Here is a 20,574-nt window from a genome sequence, read left to right as displayed (position 1 = left end):
ACTAGTGGTTAAGGGTAATGGTATATTAGAAAGGTAACAATTCTAAAGAGGTTGATTTTGCAGAGACCAGATTGATAAGTACAGTTATGAAAGAGTATAAGATGTGGTTATATGAGGCGGTTGTTAGTAGTTGAGTATTAATGGTGTGGCTACATTTGGCAGAGGGTGATGGATATGCGAAAGGGAGAATATGTTATGGGGTGTATACGAGTTAAGCTCAAGGCGATCGGTAACCTATGTTGAGTGGTAACTTACGTGATCGGGATTGACTAGTTGGTTGTGATTACGGATCTATGATATGTGTAAATGTTTGTGTGAGGTTCTGACCTCACAAGAAGTGGTATGGTGTGATAATTATAAAGTTGTTTTATGAATGTTCTGTAATATATATATGTTGGACACGGTAATTTAATTGAATGATATACAAAACGGTAATAATTTGATTAATTGACATGGCTAGTTATAATTTTATGTGTATTAATAACACATGTGTATTCCGTGAAATGGTAGAGATGATGCTCATGAGATGCTTATCTGTGTATCCATATAATATGTTGCGTGGTGACTTAATAAAGTAGATTTGAGTAAGTTTTTCTTGTCTCGAGAAGTTATCTTTGAGTCGTGTGTTTATGGGATTGTGTGTGTTGTGATGTCTATCGATGTGGTTGTGGTGCCTCGGGTGGTGATCCGGGCACGATATTTAGTGTTGTGATGCGGGTATTTTCGCACTACGGTGTGCCTGTTGGTGGCGGTGTTGTGATGCCGTCACGGTTGTGGTGTCGAGAGTCGGGATGATTATGATACGAGTTTTCGAAAGTGCATACCAATTATACATAGATTGTTGTTTTGTTTCTTTGTTGTTCTTTGTGAGTTTTGGTTGAACATATAGACAGTTGTCTTGCTTATTGAGGTTTTCTTTACCAGGTTAAGTTAAGAATGAGGTAGAGTATGATATGCAAATGAGTTGAATATGTTTTCGTTGTTGTCATGGTATAGTGATGTTCTATTGATGGGATACGGTTGTGAGAGGTTGTTACAATAATTTTGATCTTGTTCTAGATAAGGCTTTAGTAGACATGGTAATGGGAAAATGATTCGTGGAACATGTGTTGTAATGATCGAAGGCGCGGGGAGTTCATAATCTTTTGTTGGGACAAAGTGAGTGTAGGGTGTTGGGGGAATTAGTGTCATATTAAGTTATGTATGATTTTTGCGGTAATGAAGGAAAGAACTTGAGGGTCCTGGAATGAGTGCACGTAACAAGTGTGGATCGTGAGTTATGCTTTTGATGACGGGAGTTTCATATAGTTTATATAGAGAGGTATGTCATGTTGCGGTAATGTGGAAAATTTGAAGTTTTGGGTTAAGATAAAGATTTTGAGGTATAGGTTAGGTGGTGTGACGAGTGAATTTAAGTATGAGAATTGTTTAAGTAAGAGAGCCTTGGATACATGCATGGCGAGTGTTTAGAGTATAGGTGATTATCTATGACATGTGATGATGATGAGAATAATGAGAAGATATAACTAAGGATATAGTATTAGTAGGTTACGAGGACGTAACATTTATCTTAAGAGGAGTAGGATGCGATAAAAGAGATTTTGATGGTTGTTCATATGGTAGTATATTTGGAAGTAGAATGTGGGTGTAGCATAAGATATTGATTTGTATATGTTGTGGTTGATAGTGTTAAAAGGTCACGGACGTGTTTTGTAGTAGTTTGATGTTAGGAATGCGAGAATACCTCGGTAGTGTTGTGATTGGATGATGAGATTATGAGCGTGAGTAAACTTCGAGGACGAAGTTCCTTTTAAGGGTGGTAGAATGTAACATTGCGTTTGATGTCTATGAGTGTCTTGATTTTGGATTTGATAGTGGATGATATTATGGAGCTAGCAGCGTTAGAGGACGGTAGTTGGTTATGTATGGAGTTAGTGTCGTGAGAGATATACATGTGGTGGATACGATATCGTGAGTCATGTTAGGGAAGTAAACATAGTTGGTGGAGTGGGTGTTAAAAGTTCATGTTTTCTGTTTGATCGAGTTCTTGAGTTCTTAGTTATGTTGTTGTGTCTTGGTCGAGTTAGTATGGTTGTTTTTAGGTATGGTTGAACTTCGGGGACGAAGTTCTTTTAAGGAGGGAAGACTGTAATACTCCGTATTTATAAGTCTTTAGGTACTCTATCGAGTAGCCCTTACTCTGTCGAGTATGGGCAAGTTACGGAATAAAATAGTTTTCGACTGTTGGGTACTCGATCGAGTAGTGGGGCACTCGATCGAGTAAGGGGGTACTCGATCGAGTACATTGGGTACTCGATCGAGTGTCCGGTTTACGGGGAGTTTTCTCGGGTTTTGTTAATTACGCGATTAAGGTATTTAAACATATTCGTCATTGTTTTAAATCACTTTTTACAAAACCTAAAACCTGTTTAAGAGAGAAAGCAACTAGTTCTTCTTCCTAATCGCGTTCTTGACAATTCCAGGAGTTCAGACGGTCGGTTCGTATCGTAGTTCGTGTCGTTGGATTCCTTGCGTCGAGGGAGGAGAATTCGTAGAGGAGCCGTTTTGATACAAACCGTAGATACCGTCTGCGTGTTGTGCTTTCAGGTAGGATTTCCTACTCAGTATTAGTCCCATAATGGGATATTGGTGATGTCTTTGTAGTTAGTTGTTTGATATGATGATTGTGATTGTGATTGTGATTGTGGTTGTGTTTGTTGATGGTTCTCGAGATGCGTTCTCGGTTGAGTGGGGTCACTTGCGGGAGTGATCTCACGCCCTAGTTTCGCCTTCGTGGAACCCGCCACGAGAGGGGATGTGCACATTAATGGGAGAGGGTTATCGCTCGTATGATGAGCGGGGCTTAGGTGGGAACGGCCGCGGTCCCCCATCGCGTGGTCGGGTCCAAAGGGACGATCGATTGAGATGATGGGAATTGGTTGGTGGTGTGTGTGTGTGTGTGTGTGATTCGGTGTCTGTTTATCTTATTGTTGATGTATATTGAGTTGTGTGATTAGTACTGACCCCGTTTAAATGTTTTAAAAACTGTGGTGATCCATTCGGGGATGGTGAGCAGTTGCTTAAGGTGTATATCTTGGATACGCGTGGGATCTAGTGGGATGGAGTCATCACATATCGTAGTCTTAGTCTTCCTTTGTGTTTGTTAGGACAGTTCCTTTCAGTTGGTTTATAGTTTGAGAACAGTTGTATTTTGCTTACAGTTGGTTTTGTAATGTAATCACTTAAACTTATTTAATAAAGTATGTTTCTTCATTGTCGTATGATTATCATGCCTCGGGTAACCGAGATGGTGGCATCCTTATACCTGAGTGGTCCTGGTAAGGCACTTGGAGTATGGGGGTGTTACACAACCTGCCACCTCCTAGCCCACACCACGACTCACCCAACCACCCCCTTCACCTCCTGTCAAACCACCATCAGCAGCCCTAAAAACCGTGCGCTAACCAGCACCCTCACAACCCATCATCACATCACTAACCACCCTCAATCCCCGTGTAAAACACCCCTCGCCAACACCACCACAGCTACCTACACCACCTATGGCCACCACCGTTGACACCACTGTCCCACGGTGGTTCCAGGAGTGGTCTCCCCGTCCCCTCGACACCACTACACAGGTCACGACAGTCAGTTTAAGACGGTCACACACAACCACTCACATCGGCCCTGTTTTCGCGTTTTCCAGCCACTACCGGCGCAAACCACCACCTACGGCCACTAAACCACCCCCACGACGGTCGACTAGACCCCTAGGTTCCAAACCTACTAACCCGGACCAAAAGACGTCCCTAACGGATCCCAATTCGGGTCGAAACCCCCTAAGGAACCCCCGTTTTGCATAAACAATTAAAAACGGTAAAATTCGCCTCCTTTGACCACCACACGCCAACCTACCATCACCATTATGACCGACTAACACCCAGAAACCACCACCCACAACCCTAGGTAAGATATGTCACGCTAAGTGGGTCAAAATCCGTATACCCACATATTGCATACCCTCTTCAACCACCCTCGAAAATCCTCCTGAAACCGCACTCTTCCGTCAGTCAACGGCGATCCTTGGTTATCCACGGTCACAACGGTACTTACGGCCTGATCTATGGTGGTCTAGATAACAAGTTATGATATCGCAAAGTATATACATAAGACGGTCTTAAAGAATTACCTTGAGGCGAGAATAAAAATTAATCCTTTTGCTTTTCTCTTTCTGAATTTCGTTCTTCTTTCCTTTAGATTTCTTCCTTCCTATTATATAAATTATTTCTTAGATTATTGTGTATTTATAGTCCCGAATTAGAGAGCATATGACATTGATTAGGAAACTAAGAACTATTTCCTTATTCCAATTATTATAGGAATAACTAATATAATTAATATTTTTACATATGTTAATTTTACCATAGCTAGGATTTCATCATACAATATTTACTAATTTATTATTGCCATAACTTTATTATTATTATTTATATAATTATTATTACCTTTACATATTAGTATTTCCATATTATATTATTATTAATTCCCGATATAAATCACGATTGCACTCATACTAGTTAAATAAATTTCGGTCCAACTATCAACGACATACAGCACAATGCAAAATTTTAGCTAAACCCAATTCCCTACTTGGATGCCTAATTTATTATTTAATTAACGTCTTATTGTAAATATTATTAGAAATGTCATTTAATCAATTATTAAATTATATAAATTATTCTTATAAATTATTATTAAAAATACGGAGTATTACATCAGGTCCGCCCGTGGAGATCCCTTTCCCGCAACTTGGCTTTTTCATTTCTTATTCTTCCATTATGAGGTTGCACTACAAAGGCTTGGTTAGCATAGGCAATTGCTTCCCCACACTTGATCATCAAACACTACACATTGTAAACATATTAAAATCCCTCCCTCACTTGCTCTCATGTCACAAAAATTCTACAACAAAGCATATAAAATGCAATGCAAAAATTGAGTAATGTACAAGTTAAATGAAATGCAATTTAAGAGGTTCGAATATTTACAAATGGTGGTTTAGGGAGGACTCCACCAAACTCTCCTTCTTTTGAGAGGTGTCAAGGGGGTAAAACAAGGGCGTTGTTGATGTTGCTTAACGCCTTGTAGAAGTAATCAAAGGTTTGTTCATTGTCATGATAGAGGTCTTGCATAGACCTTGGCACATTATTGTCTTCATTCATGTAGTAGCCCGAGTCAAAGTGGTGACAAGGATCTACAAAGCCTTGGTCTAGGGTCATAGCATTTCCAATGTAAGGGTTAACCAATCCATAAAATTCGTCATCCCATAGACCACATACTTCCCTTGCTTCTTTCCCTATTTTGGGAGGATCATGAGTTGGCAAGAGCAACTCTTCTTCCTTGTTGTCATGGCTAATGAGGCCTCCATTGATACTTGTCATGGGTGAGATTTGCAAGATCTCATTCTTGTTGTGAAAAATTCCATGCTCTCCGAATAGAGCCACTTTAACGTAATCCACATCTTTCTTCCGATTGGGCGGTGTATTTTTGCCCTTCTCTTTAGGATTTCCATCTTTCACTTGTTCTTTGAATGGGGGTTCCAATTTATTCTTGTCACCTTCCTGGCAATAGTGATCAACCATAAAGCATGGCTCAAGCAAGTTGGGAGCTCTCATAGTCTTATCAAGATTAAAGGTGATTGTTTCATCACCAACTTCAAGTGTGAGCATCTCGTGCTTTACATCAATCATCGTTCTGGCGGTGTGTAGGAATAGTCTTCCTAGAATGATTGGAATATTTGAATCTTCCTCAATATCAACAATAACAAAGTCCACTGGTATGAAAAACTTTACAATTCTCACGGATACTCTTCCCATAATCCAAGTGGTTTCTTTGTTGTTCGGTCCGCCATTTGGAGATTCATGTTAGTGCACTTGATTTCTCCCACTCCTAGTCTTTCACATACCGAATATGGCATGACACTCACACTTGCACCTAGATCACATAGTGCCTTGTTGATTGTGGTATCACCAATGGTACATGGAATGAAGAAACTTCCCGGATCTTTGAGCTTAGGTGGGGAATTCCCTTGAAGTATTGCACTACTTATCTTTGTGAAAGCGATGGTCTCCAACTTCCTTCTGGACTTCTTCTTGGTTAGGATGTCTTTCATGTATTTTGCATAGGCGGAAACATGGTTGATCAACTCTGTGAATGGGATAGAAACCTCTAGGTTCTTCACAATCTCAATGAACTTTCCAAGTTGCTCATCAAGCTCGGGCTTGGCTTGGCGACTTCGAAACGGAAGTCTAATCACAATAGGTTCTTGTTCAACGTCTTTGGCCTTCTCTTCTTTTCTCTTCTCCAATGAATCATTGGTAGTTGGTTCCACTACCTTAGGATTTTCCTCAATGGTTCCATCACATCCTTTGCTTGCCACTTTCCTCAATAATATCCTCTTCAATTGGCACCCTAGGTCCCTCATATCGTGTACCACTCCACAAGTGAACGGCATTGATGGTCTCATGTCTTGTAGAAGGATTACCTTGAGGTGGTAATTGTCCTTTTTGCCTTTGGGAACTTGAAGAGGCCAATTGGGACAATTGTGTTTCCAAGATCTTGGTATGAGCAAGGATATTGTTGATGGTAGTGTCTTTGGCTTGGCTATCTCTTTGCATTTGAGCAAAGAAATCTTATTGGCTCTTTTGCATTTGGAGGACCTCTTTTTGAACAGCAAAGGCTTGGTCATTTCATTGATTGTAAGAGGCTTGGTTTTGGTTGAAATAGGGTCTTTGAGTACGATTTCTCGTTGGAGGTGGGGTGTATGTTGGTTGAGGATTTTGAACATTTTGGCTTTTGTATGAGAAGTGTTTGTAAAATTTGGTGTTCTCATTGTAATAATTAGAGTAAGGGGTGCCCTTCTTGTATGCTTGAAAAGCATTCACTTGCTCACTTGTGCCCCTACACTCTTGTTGATCATGTCCCAAAGTTTCACAATTCTCACACACTCCATTTGGAATAGAAGATGTTGCCACCATGGCATTGACATGTTGATGTTGCTTGTATGATTGAGAGGCTTCATTCATCTTGGCTACGGCTTTCTCAAATTTCAAGTTCATTGTGTCAATATGGGAGCTTAGTTGGGCACCCAAATCGGCACTCAATTGTGTGACGGAGTCAACTTGATGTCTCCCTCCCCTAATAGCTTTTCTTGGCCTACTATATTGAGAGTTGTAAACCGCCATCTCCTCTATGTTTGCCCAAGTTTGGTTGTCATCTACCTCGGTTAATCTTCCACTATAACCCCATGTTGAGCACATTCCTTGAATCTTCATACAACCCATTAAAAAATTATTGGACAAGAAACCATTCACTTAGCCCATGATGAGGACAAAAGCGACATGTATCTTTGAATATTTCCCAAGCCTCACCTAGAGACTCTTCATCTCTTCGCTTGAACCCGGTGATTTGGGCTCTTAACATGTTGGTCTTCTCTGGGGGGTAGAATTTCATTTAAAAGGCAAGTGGTAACTTCTTCCATGAATCAATTCCAAGAGTGGCCTTGTCTAGGCTCTTTAACCATTGTTTTGCGGCTCCGATCAAGGAAAAAGGAAACAATACCCATCGAATTTGGTATTGAGTTACCCCCGTTTGGGAAATTACATCACAATAGTCACACAAAGTCTCTACGTGTAGATGAGGATCCTCACTAGGCATCCCTCCAAATTGGCTTCTCTCAACTAATTGTATGAATGCAGATTTGGCAATTAAATTACCGGTCAAGTGGGGTGGTGTTGGAGTACCATTTGGTAGGTTCTCTTCGGTTGAAACGGAATGAGATGAAAATTTACGCATTGTAGGTTGATTTTGTAGTTGGTTTGAATTGGGTTCTCCTCTCCTTGTCTTCAAAAGGGTCGGTAAACTAAACACTATCCTATTGGATGATACCAATGTCCACAAGTTCTCCAATACCCACAATTGTTGAAGTCCCTCTAATGGTTCTTCAAATATTTGTCAAAGTTCTTTCAATCTCGGGATCAATAGGAAAAAGACCGCCTTGTGATCCCCTAGACATGCAAAAATAAAACAACTAGAAAACAATTAAAACTACCTTGAGGAGTTTGACTTCCCCATGGTTAAGAAAGACACAACCAAAAACAACAAATGATAACAATTCAATTGAACACGGTCCCCGGCAAGGGCGCCATTTTTTATGAGGGTCAGAACATCGTCTATTCTCCCTATCAAAACACTATTTATAATCTCAACAAACTACTCTTAGTAGAGCGGTAAGTTAAGGTCGGATCCCAAGGGACGGGTATTGTATTGATTTATCGGTTGTAGAAAGTTATGTCTTTGGTTTCACAAATTGGGTTTGAGAGTTTCAATCTAAACTACTTAACAATAGGAAATGTAAACAAATGAAAGTAAAACAAAGCAAGCAAATGGGGGTTTTTAAACAATTGATAAAAGGCACTAGGGTGTCATGGATTCATAAGGGAATCATGGTGAGATCACATAAACAGGTTTCATTGATGCAAGCAAGTTATTATTGTATTGGAATCGAGTTAGTTTATATCTTACAATTCCTAGGAAGTTTTGGGTCTTGGATCCAAGTTGGTCAAGATTTTACAACCCCTACAAGTCGACTTAATTCTCCGTATTCAACTATATGCATTGTTTAACAAGCCTTGAGTTAGTTTATGTCTTACAGGTCTTGGTTAATGGATAAGAGATTCATGCTAGGTTGTCAATCAAGCATTTCATCAAGCATAACAAGTGCATAAGTTGAAACTACAACAAGCAAGAAATCATATGAACTTATTAAGTAAAGATCTACTCCATGATTAACTCCCCTAATCCCCCATTAACCCTAGCTAGGAGACAACTCACTCATGATCATGGGAAACATGCTAACAAGGGTGTCAATCACATTAACAAGTCTAAACATGATAAATGAGTAAAGCAATAAACAATAATTAAGCAAAGGATAAAAGGAATTGTACCAACTTAGGATGATCAAATAGAATGCAAAGGATAATAGAAGAAAACTTGATTGATTGATGAAGAGTTGTCAATTCTCTAATAATAACCCAAAAATCTTCAATACACAAATAGATCTAAGAATACTTGAACAATAATTAAAGAAGGATTGATATGTAATTAAGCTAATGTAATGTAATAAAACTTGATTAAAGCTTGATGATTAATTTCCTAATACAATGGGATATTTATACTAAGTACAAGCATTAGGGTAACTAAGGGCTTAAATGACGATTAAGTCCCTAAAATGAAGATTAACGCCTTGCAAGTCCCTCAAGGAGACGCTCGGCCTGCCCCTGTTGGACGCCCATGCTGTAAAGGAAAACGCCTGTCCTACTTGTGGGACGCTCGGGCTGAGTCTTGGGATGCCCGTCTTTCTCTTTAGGACACTCGGGCTAAGCTTGGGACGCCCGTCTCATATGTCAGTTTGGATTCTTCTTCAATTGGCGCCTCATGATTTGTGGGTGTTGGAATATGTGTCCTCCGACAATAATGCGATCACAACTGCCGATCATGATGATCACATGTTTAAGTCTCATTTTAAGAATACATGTGGGAAGTAATATTTTACAGTCAACTGGTCCACACATATCGGTAATGATTGGCTAACTAGAGTTTGACATTACTGTCATGCGACGGTGGTGATCAGTTGATCCCCTTAGGTCATACCTAAAGGGTAACACTCTTAATTGATTATTTAATTGATCGTATGACGATACGGGTTAATTAAATTACTTAAAATTGACGGATGATTTTGGAAGTAATATTTACGTGTCTCATTGTAATTTGATTAAATAAGATACGGTCTAATTAATCAAATTGTTTTATTACTTAGATGAAATTATTGTTTACGAAAACAATTGAAATGGAATGAATTGATTATTATAAATACAGAATGTTGTAATTTATGACTCGGGAACCCATTACGGTACAAGTAATTATGAATTACTAGGTTAACTTTATAAGTGACATATTTTATTAATATGTTGATTTTTAATTGTTAAAAATATATTTTATATACCTAATGTCATGGAACATGTTACATGTGACAAATTGACAAAATAATGTGTAAAATGGATTTTCCATTTTACACTATAGGTATCGAAATTATGGGTGGGTTGGGGTTTATATTATGTTTTATTATTCATAAAAGGAGCATAATGATTAACCTAAACACATAGCCTTGCATGCCTAATTTCTTGGGAAGAATTGAAGCTCATGCATTGGCCCCTTTAACCCACCCCGCCCGATTTTGTCATAGAGAAAGGCCAAGGGTTTTTCTCTATAATTTGATTATTATACACTACATGCATACTAGTGTATCATTTTCATTCTAATACATCTAAAAATATAGAGTTTTTAGAGATAATATTACTCCTTCTTCTCCCTTCTCTTAATCGAAAAACAAGAGACAAAATTCAATATTTTAGGTCAATTTTATTAAGATTAATATTGTTCTAGTATTAATAATATTAATCTTTTGAGAGGTTATCTTGGGTATAATTCCTTGGGTGGGATTCTAAGCTTGAATCCTTGTTCATCCAATAGTAGGAAGCTCAAGAACAAGTGAGTAGGAGAACTCATTGTGCCCATATCTATCCGAAATCTCAATGTAAGGATGACGATTACTTCTTCATCCTTATTCTTGTTTGCATGCATAAGATCTAAATTAATTTTATTACTAAATTAATTATAACATATTTGAATATGTTGAGTATAATGAGATATAGATTTGTAACAAGCGTTATCAAGAGCCATAGGTTGTTTGTATGCAAATCGGTTATTATTTTTCCGAGTTATACGATTAACAAACAAAACTTACAAATTTGTGTTTATTAAGATATATCACGAATTCTATTATGCATGTTAAAGTTTATGGTCCTAAAATGTATTTAGGATATTTTGGTTAATTTATGGATTTCTATTGTTCATTTAGTATAATAATGGCATTAAAATGTGATTTTATGATAAAAATGTCATTTTTGGACTAAAATTAGCTAAACTTCAATTTTTCCAGTTGTTTTTGGATATATTTTCACATATATTATATTTTGATGACCTGTAAATTTTCATAATTTTATGAGTTTTTATGCTCGAAATATGGATTTTTCAAGATAAAATCGAATTTAAATGGAAAAATAGGTTAATATGAGTAATATTTCGAATATGGTAATAGAAATTTAGTATGTTGTCACATGAAATTTTTCAAGATGTGTGTAAAATAATTGGCTATAATGAAGTCTTTATGCATGATTTATGAATTTTTGATGAAAAATCACATAAATAGTGACTTTAATTAGTATAAATTGCTAAAACATACTTCATGACTAAGGAAAAACTTCACATGTTCCATTTTATCACCTATTTCAGATATAAAATTGAAAAGTTGATAAAAATAATTTTTCTCATATTTTTATGGTAATAATTGATAAATCCGATAAACCGCAACATTGTTTTTCTCGATAAATTTCGAAATTTTTAACCTATGTTTTTGAACATTATGAGTGTCATGGTATTTTTCCAGAATATTCATGAGTTTAAAATTTCAAATTTCAAATTTATTTGAAATTATTATGATTGATTTGAAGTTTATGGCAATATATTGTAATTTTAAGTCCTTTTATGAACAATATTAAGAAATACAAGTTAATTATTGTCAATATGTTAGTGGAGACTAATTTTGAGTCCTAAGATGGTTAGGGTAATTAACTAGTACATAAATATGATTTTATGTAATTATTGTGATTTTAAAAGGTTAAATCACGCAAATCCGTAAAAATCAATTAATATATGTTATTGGCTCCTTAAAGGCGATTTAGCATAAAATTGGGCATGTTCATACATATTATAATGTTGCACTATATTTATGATTGTCATAATTTTATTTTATGTAATTTTATTTTATGTAATTTTACTTAGTATGGCCTTAGTTTTAATTGATATTACCCGAAATGTATGGGAATATCGATTCGGTTGTAATTTATTGTGATCTCGTATCACCGTTTTGTAATTTAATAGATTTATTTTATTTTAATTACAAATGTATAATAGGAAATTATGTAATTTGTTATGTAATTTATTTATTCCGGAGATCCTTGAAGACGGTGCCACTCGAGAAGGCGATCCTTTAGAGACGGTGTTACCTCGAAATGCGTGCCAAGACCGAAGTTCAAGGGACCAAAGGAGTTGGTTTCCGAATTTGTAATAGTTAAATTAGATTTACTATTTTAGGAAGGCCATAGTAGGATTTATTATTTATGCTTTGCACTTTATTTATATGTTGCATGCATCGCTAAATCGCCATAACTAAAACATGCATTATCCTTTTATCGAGTTTATCGACCGTGTCAATTAAAAATATCGTAGTTCACCGCTTTAGTTCACTTAAAGCGTGATAGATAATAAATTGACATGATCTCTCGCTAAAAATAAATAATTGAGACTTAGGCTTACCAAAAAGTAAAAACCATGAAAACCTATTTCGTGAGGGAGTGCACTCGGCCATACCGGGATACAAACCTTGTTACGTAGGGGAAGTGGGTGATAAATGTCTATCCACCGAATTTATGTTGATGAGGGTTTTATCGGCCACACCGTGCCCAAGTTAATGTGGGTTTGGATCATGGACACATTTATTCGAAAGTTGGATTGAGCTCAACGGAAATATTCGTGACCGTAGTCGCATGTGTTCCGGGCTATAGATAAATATTAGTGTAATTTTATCGACCAACAGTTCTAAAAGTAGAATCGATTAAAGCGTTAATCCACCGAGTTATATTGATAAGGGATTCATCGGCCACACCGTGCCCAAGTTAATATGAATTTGGATCTTGGAATCATTTATCAAGTTGGGTAGAGGTCACTAGAGAAATGCAATAAAACTTGTTTAAATTAAATTTTTACGAGTGTTATTATTATTTTGAAAATGACATATGTTTTATTCCTTCCATTTTTTGTTTTGTAGACCGCTTTTATTTCTCATAACAAATGGCCGCTCCAAATACCAACGCCACACCTCTCACTAATGCTTCATGGCTCCGATCCTTCATGGATGGTTGTAAACTTGAATAGAATGGGTCAAATTTCTCCGATTGGGATGCCCAACTCAAATTAGCCGCCCAAGGTGACGACAAGCTTCGTTACCACACCGAGGCCTCTCCACCCAAACCTAATTCTAGGTCGAGTGCCGCCACTAGGGAAGCATATGAGGCTTACCACAAGGAGTCCGCCGCAATGAAAAATGTGTTGATTTTTTCGATGGAGGCGGATCTCCAAAGGAGAGCCTTTAAAATGGGCACCGCTAATGAAATCTATTCCAAACTTGTGACAATGTTTTCACAAACTCCGAGGATCGTCCAATATGAGGCGGCCTCGGCATTCTTTGATATCGATTTCAAGGAGGGCCAAAAGGTTAGCCCTCACGTGCTCAAATTGTTGGAGCTAGTCGAGACATTGAAGATTCAAAAAGTTGAAATCCCCAAATAACTCATTGTAGATAGAATTCTACACTCCTTATCCAAAGTCAAAGCGTATTTTCAATTCCGGGTGAATTTTAACATGCAAGACAAGGACGTGTCTCTTGAAGAGTTGCACAAGTTACTTGTGCAAGCCGAAAGAGACATGGGGTTAAATGTTAACTCACCTAAGGATGTGCTTAACATAAGCACCAAGAGCAAGGGGAAGTTCAAGAAGAATGGGAAGAAAGGTAAGAAGCAAGCTCCCACTTTCACCAAGGCTAAGACTTTTGAAGCTAGCACTTCCAAGACCAAGAAGGGTCCTCTTCATAAATGCCATTATTGTAATGGTGTTGGACATTGGAAAAGGAATTGTTCCAAGTATCTTGGTGACATCAAAGCTGGAAAAATCACTCTAGTAGGTAAATGACTATCCTTTCTTTTATATTTCTAATTCAACTATAGTATTGTGATATAAAGTTGTGATAATGTATCCCCTTTTTATTGCAAATAGGGCCTCCACCAAGCAAAGACAAGGGAAAGGAAAAACAAGCTTGAGAAATCATGAAGGAGCTAGGAGTAGCTACCGATAAAGCTTGGATTTTTTATTGTCTTTATTTTAATGTTATGGATTTTTAGAACTATTTTGATTTCCGTGTTCGACATGGAAATAGTTGATCGTTTCTAAAAAATGGTTGTATTTTGGATTATGGTGGCTTGGTTTGCAACCCAAGTCACCCCTTTTATCGTATTTTATTTGTTCTAAAAATTCGTCTTTATATGCTTGCACATAGAAACATATGATCATCCACTTAAAGTGATGTAATAGACAACTATAATGATGGGATTCATTATATGTCCACAAGCTTAAGGCTTGTGTATGATCAATTATAAAGTGATGTTGAGTTGATGAACTCTTTTAAAGGAATGTCAATCACCAAGTACACTTATCAAATCTAAAACAATTAGTCAATTTATGAGATAGTCCTCCTTATGCTTCAAAATCATTATTTGTGTCTCATAAGCTATCTTTGAATCTCTAGTGTATTTATTATAAAGATAGAGTGGGAGAAAAATGAAGACACAAAGAACACAAAGCAAATTTGTATACTTAATTAAATGAGATTTACGCAAGAAAGAATGATTTGTATACCTGATACCGTCGTAGAGTACCAAAGATAAATTTATAAGTCCAAACTACTACTATAGAAAGTGGCAGTCAGGGTCGAACCATAGGGAGGCGATGCAATTACTAGTTGTCTAATTTCAGTCCAAGGTAACAGTTGTAAGGGGGTTAGATTTGAATTGTTCTATAACTAATGGCAATAAAATTTAAAGTAAACTAAGCAAATAAAAGAGCAATGAATGAGAATATATGAAATCAAATATTAAAAGGGTGCTAAGATGGTCGGTTCACTGTAGTTTCGACGGCAGTATACTAGGTAAGTCTAAAACAATCACGTGAGACGGGAAAATAAGAAGTCCTTCGGTCCACTCTTAACAGGTAGCATCTTTCGATCTAGCTGCGGGTCCCTAATATCACTAGAACTGACTCTCGTCCTGAAAAGTGATTTAAAAGTCTAAATTAACTTATCTCTCGATCTTATTAATTTAGTCGTCTTAATTAGGTAGTCTATTTTCCTCCCCTATCTTTCGATCTTATCGGGTCGGTCAATTTCTAAACACTCAACTAGTCGCGTGCACTCGATTCGTCAAATATAGCAATTAAATTAATTAAAACGAAGTAATCCTCACGTGAGCTGGTCGATCGACTAGGGTAGGCGGTCGATCGACCCGTACGCGACTCAGACTAACCTAATCTACGTCGTCTACACTACAGGTCCCCTACGTCCTAGCACAAGGGGTTTAGCTACTCATACTGAAAATAATAACAATGATAAAATTAACAATTGAAACAATCGAATTCATAATCGAATTAACTAAATAATTAACAGACATGAAACGATAATTCGGCTTTGGGAAATCTAAACTAACAATTCTAACTACGGAGGATTTAAAGCAACAAAACTGAATGCAGGAACAGGAGAATACCGTAAGGATGAATTGAATAGCAAAGACCAAAAACAAGTGCGGAAAGTAAACTTTATTGACGGAGAGAAAAACTAAAACTAATCAAAAGTTCAACCTTTGTGTAGAACCCTAATTAAATCCTAATATTCGATGATAAAGACTTGATGCCTCTGGTTACGTTATATAGATAAACACACGTAATTTTATTCTCAAACCTAATTACAATGGGCTTCGGAATTCTAATCCTTTTAATTCACGTCAGAATTACGGTGTGGTCGATCGACCACTGATGCCAGTCGATCGACTGAACTGCGCTGTACAGGGGCTTCTGAAAGTCGTACTCTGGTCGATCGACCATGGGCACCGGTCTATCGACCATTTCAACAGGTACTTGGCTCCAAAAGCTTCGTGAATTTGTCTTTCGGGCTTCGATACGCGCACCAAGTTCGCTTCCCGAGTCTTTACTTCACGTCAAATGCAATGCAAGGTACTTACGGATGGATTCGGCTAATTTCCTGCTAGATTCTTCACATTTCTGCAATATTACACAAAAACACGAAAGTAGACGGAAAGGGAGAAAATGGTAGCATAAACTACATAAATGAGCTCTGAAATGCGTGTAAAATAGGGTGTAAAACATCATATAAAAGACACACATCAATAACTATATAGATAGTGTACACGAATAGATGAGATCTATGGTCTCGAATAGATGAAATCTACATGACATAAGAGACCAAGTGAAGTAATCAAAAGAATATGTTCTCAAGATAACTACACGAGGAGACCAAAAGAAAGTGTTGGAAGAAAATGACTAATGAAAAGACTTATCAAGAGATTTGGCTAGTTTATGAACAACATTTGACCAAGAGTTTCAATATTGATATTTACTTAAGAGCCTAAATGAAACAAAGTTGCATCCTTGAAAGTAAATGAGATTTATGACTAAAAGTTGCAAAGAAAGATATGCCGATATCTACGAAAGCTAAGTTAATTGTTAACCATTCTAGTGCCATTACTTAACCTCATTATGAAAATGAAATGGTTAAACCTCCTTCCGGAAAAGGGTATTTTGAGAAGGACGTATATTAAATGAAATTCACATTTAAGTAATGACATTGCTACGCATCATTATAAAATGAATGAGTTAGAGATTAAAATCTCTTTCCATAAGTTTAAGATTGAAACCTTTTCTAAATATGTATTTTGAAAAGATATGTTGGGAACATTTGGTTTTATCTTAATAACATGGCAAAGCAAAATATATTTCAATTCTTGAAATGTTTCGATTGAGTAGTCAATTGCGAAACATGTGGAATTCAGTGGGAGTTTAAAATTATCATGTGAAGACATGGAATTTAGTGGGAGCAATCATCTTGTAAAATTTATAACTCATTACTCATTGAGAATTACGAGCTAATACTATCTTTCACAAAGAAGTATTTGAGTTTTCAATTCTGGATGAAAATGGACTATGATGAATCCAATCACATTATGAGATGTTGGATAGGTATTGAGATATACACATCGAATCAACGAGAAACGTAGGTTATTAGAATAATCATACACATCGAATCAACGAGAAACGTAGGTTATTAGGTCATTCATTGAACCTAAGAATGGTTGATCACATGATTATAAATTACTAATGTTTCCGCCATTAGAATAATCATACACATGTCCAATAATGAATCATATGCATAAGAGCATGATGAATCATTGACAAGCCATAGAAGAATCATCATGAATTCTCGAGGAGCACTATTCAGCGATTCCAGTGTTGGACAGAACACTCTGTTATGTGACAAGAGGTTGCACATATTGAAGTTCGAACACACGTAAGGATTTATGAAAATCCTAAGCTTTTCAAGCTAAAAGGAGAAATAAGAAGTTTGGAAAGATACTTCGTTAAAGTAAGAAGTTACTAAAAACTAATATTTTCTAATATACTAGGACTTATGACAAGTGCTAGGCTAATCATCTTGACAATTGTTGCAAGACCCTACAAAACGTATACCTAGTGCATTGTGAGTTGGTAGAACACTTGACCAGTGCAAGTTATATCATTCACCACAAATTCGTTGGTTATGTGATAAACAACAAGAAAGTTCACTCAAGATAAAGAACCCAAACCAAGGTTGGGAACCTATATGTGTACTTGGTAAGGTTCATGCTATGAGAGATAACATGAATATAAAGGAAAATGCAATAAAAGAAGTTGGAACACATAGACACATGGTATGTTAAACTTCTATTGCAATCGACTAGTGTTTACACACTTATGATATACATCACAAGGTTGTAATATGGTATTGACTACCCAAATGTGATGTCGACATTCGTCGTTTAAGTTATTACTAACTCACCTTATACTTTGTTACATCCAAACGGGTTGTAGAGACAATTGAACCCCGTTAAAGTGAGCACGGATTAGCATTGTATTCGCCCATAGTTACTTACATGAGGTGACGTCTCGAAGTGAATAGAGTGTGATGCGATTGATGGCAAGTTCAAGTGCCATGGAGTCATGTGTGATGACTAGTCGATCACATAGGCAGACTGTTAGTAACACTTTGTCGGGCCTTATGACCGCTTATAGAGTTCTGGCAAATTTATATAGCTTGGTCGTGACGAGAGCTACTATAGTATTCTAATGAGTCGATTCTTTTGACTAAAGATTGTTCGCCTAAGATGGCACAGTTTTAGATTAACTTTGATTAGTGTTACTACGACCTTCGTAAATGCGGTCAAATGGGCATATTTTGGGTTATGATGGTTGTGGCTAGTTGAAGGGAATACGTGCGATATGAATTGTCCACCCCTTGTCAGGGTTATAACAATATCTCAGGGCCACTCGAGGGGTAATGAACTGGAAATGCGTGGCCACGCTCGGAAGATATCTATGGTAGATAAATCCGGTCAATCAGTTATTCTCCAGATGGAGGAAACCACTCTCGATATGATCACTTGCAAGTACGACCTGAAAGACACCTTGCATTGAGTGGGAGATAGTAATAGGACAAGAGAATTGGTGACGCACACTTGTCGAGGACAAGTGGGAGATTTTTGGAATATGTGTGGTCCGACAATAATGCGATCACTACTGTCGATCATGATGATCACATGTTTAAGTCTCATTTTAAGAATACATGTGGGAAGTAATATTTTACAGTCAACTGGTCCCCACATATCGGTAATGAATGGCTGACTAGAGTTTGACATTACTGTCGTGCGACGGTGGTGATCAGTTGATCCCCTTAGGTCATACCTAAAGGGTAACACTCTTAATTGATTATTTAATTGATCGTATGACGATACGGGTTAATTAAATTACTTAAAATTGACGGACGATTTTGGAAGTAATATTTACGTGTCTCATTGTAATTTGATTAAATAAGATACGGTCTAAGTAATCGAATTGTTTTATTACTTAGATGAAATTATTTTTTACGGAAACAATTGAAACGGAATGACTTGATTATTATAAATACAGAATGTTGTAATTTATGACTCGGGAACCCATTACGGTACAAGTAATTATGAATTACTAGGTTAACTTTATAAGTGACATATTTTATTAATATGTTGATTTTTAATTGTTAAAAATACATTTTATATACCTAATGTCATGGAACATGTTACATGTGACAAATTGACAAAATAATGTGTAAAATGGATTTTCCATTTTACACAATATGTACCAAAATTATGGGTAAGTTGGGTTTATATTATGTTTTATTATTCATAAAAGGAGTATAATTATTAACCTAAACACATAGCCTTGCATGCCTAATTTCTTGGGAAGAATTGAAGCTCATGCATTGGCCCCTTTAACCCACCCCACCCGGTTTTGTCATAGAGAAAGGCCAAGGGTTTTTCTCTATAATTTGATTATTATACACTACATGCATACTAGTGTATCATTTTCATTCTAATACATCTAAAAATATAGAGTTTTTAGAGAGAATATTACTCCTTCTTCTCCCTTCTCTTAACCGAAAAACAAGAGACAAAATTCAATATTTTGGGTCAATTTTATTAAGATTAATATTGTTCTAGTATTAATAATATTAATCTTTTAGAGGTTATCTTGGGTATAATTCCTTGGGAGGGATTCTAAGCTTGAATCCTTGTTCATCCAATATTAGGAAGCTCAAGAACAAGTGAGTAGGAGAACTCATTTGTGCCCATATATATCCGAAATCTCAATGTAAGGATGACGATTACTTCTTTATCCTTATTCTTGTTTGCATGCATAAGATCTAAATTAATTTTATGACTAAATTAATTATAACATATTTGAATATGTTGAGTATAATGAGATATAGATTTATAACAGCGGGGATCGTTGAGGAGCCTTGGGGGTCCTTCATCATTGCCCAACTACTTGTTTTATTGACTTAGGCCTTTAGTATTGGTCTCTTCTTTGTTGCTTGGTCGTTAGATGCGATCCATTTAGCTCCGTTTTGCTCCATAAAAGCAAGGTTAGCATTCCTCTCCTACCAAGAACACAAAACCTCAAAGAATATGCAAAGTAGGAAGCTAAAGATAAGAAACGACCCTAATGCATGCAAGAAAGCATAGGAACGAGGCTAGTTAGGGAACTAAATGTGTGTAAATATGAGTCACATCACTCGCCTAGGGACTCGCGCAACTTTAGGCTTACCCGGAAATTTTTGTGTTTTCTCACACTCACATTTCCTTAGATTCACGTGTTACGAAATCCGGCACGGTCTTCATAAACGCAGCTTTAAACATACGAGTTTTTCTCCTTTTTTAGAGGGGAAGGGCTAGTCGCCCCGATGCGCGATGGATCATTTCCATGTCAGTCGAATATTTAAAAAAAAATTCGCAAAATTGGTAACATGGCATCAACTTTTCGCAAAACACTTTTGCAAGTTCGAGTCTTGATCTAACAAAAATCAAAACTAACACACTCACAAAATCTCTTTTGAAATTCATCCAGAACGGTTTGAGTTTTAATTTTCGAGTTGCAATTCAATTTTGGCAAAATTCGATGCGATTTAATTCAAACACGAATTAATTT

This window comes from Silene latifolia, chromosome Y (genome assembly GCF_048544455.1).
Source record: "Silene latifolia isolate original U9 population chromosome Y, ASM4854445v1, whole genome shotgun sequence".
Classification (NCBI taxonomy): Eukaryota; Viridiplantae; Streptophyta; class Magnoliopsida; order Caryophyllales; family Caryophyllaceae; genus Silene; species Silene latifolia.
The sequence above is the reverse complement of the archived record's forward strand: the minus strand, read 5'-3'. Positions refer to the sequence as shown.